At 63.8% G+C, this 613-nt stretch overlaps 1 protein-coding gene across 1 annotated transcript in view; it reads left to right on the forward strand.

Moving 5' to 3' along the window:
• The first annotated feature begins 490 nt into the window (after positions 1-490).
• The window catches only part of GOLM1 (golgi membrane protein 1), a 69,867-nt gene continuing 69,744 nt past the window's right edge, over positions 491-613 (forward strand). Inside the window, exon 1 of the mRNA XM_008587572.1 lies at positions 491-566. The gene's annotated coding sequence lies outside the window, so the exon portion shown is untranslated. The remainder of the gene's footprint in view (positions 567-613) is intronic.

A 613-nucleotide genomic window follows, 5' to 3' on the forward strand; every position in this document is an offset into this window, starting at 1 on the left:
TTCCTTTCCCAGACTCCAGACCTAGGGAGGCCTGAAAGGAGACGACTGAGGAGAATTGTTCTCGGTCCCGAACGTAGATCAGAATTATCAAGAAGCTTGAAAACCGAAGTTCCGTTTCCTAACTCTGTGAGGCCCTGGTATCTGCAGGCCCTGCAGGTCCGGACGGTGCTGCCAGCGTGAGGAACCATTGTTCCAGAACTTTCTAGCGCAGTCCCCCTGCGGGGCATTCGTTCTGTGGCGGCCTGTCAGGGAGGTGCGCCCTCAGTGCTTCCCACACGGCAGTGCGCCCAGGAGTCGCCCGAGGCCGGCGCTGGGTAACGTCCGGACCCCCAGGCTCCGTGCTCAGAGACCCCCGGATCCCTCTTGCAGGCGCCTGGAACGTTCACTTTCTCTGTGGCAAGTAGTCATGGCCACGGGGTGAAACGCTAAGGCGTGTGCGTCCACAACACGGGGCCACGGCGGTCACCGAGAGCACCCGGCAGAAGGAAAGGGCCGTTCTAGGGGGCAGCCCCCTCTTCTCCGCGCACGTCCGCCTGAGGCGAGCGAAGGGCCGTGAGCGCGGCGAGGTGCGAGGCGCGGGGCGTGGTCGGCTCCACGTTCGGGAACGTTCCCG

Source organism: Galeopterus variegatus, unplaced genomic scaffold, assembly GCF_000696425.1.
Source record: "Galeopterus variegatus unplaced genomic scaffold, G_variegatus-3.0.2 Scaffold4441, whole genome shotgun sequence".
Classification (NCBI taxonomy): domain Eukaryota; kingdom Metazoa; phylum Chordata; class Mammalia; order Dermoptera; family Cynocephalidae; genus Galeopterus; species Galeopterus variegatus.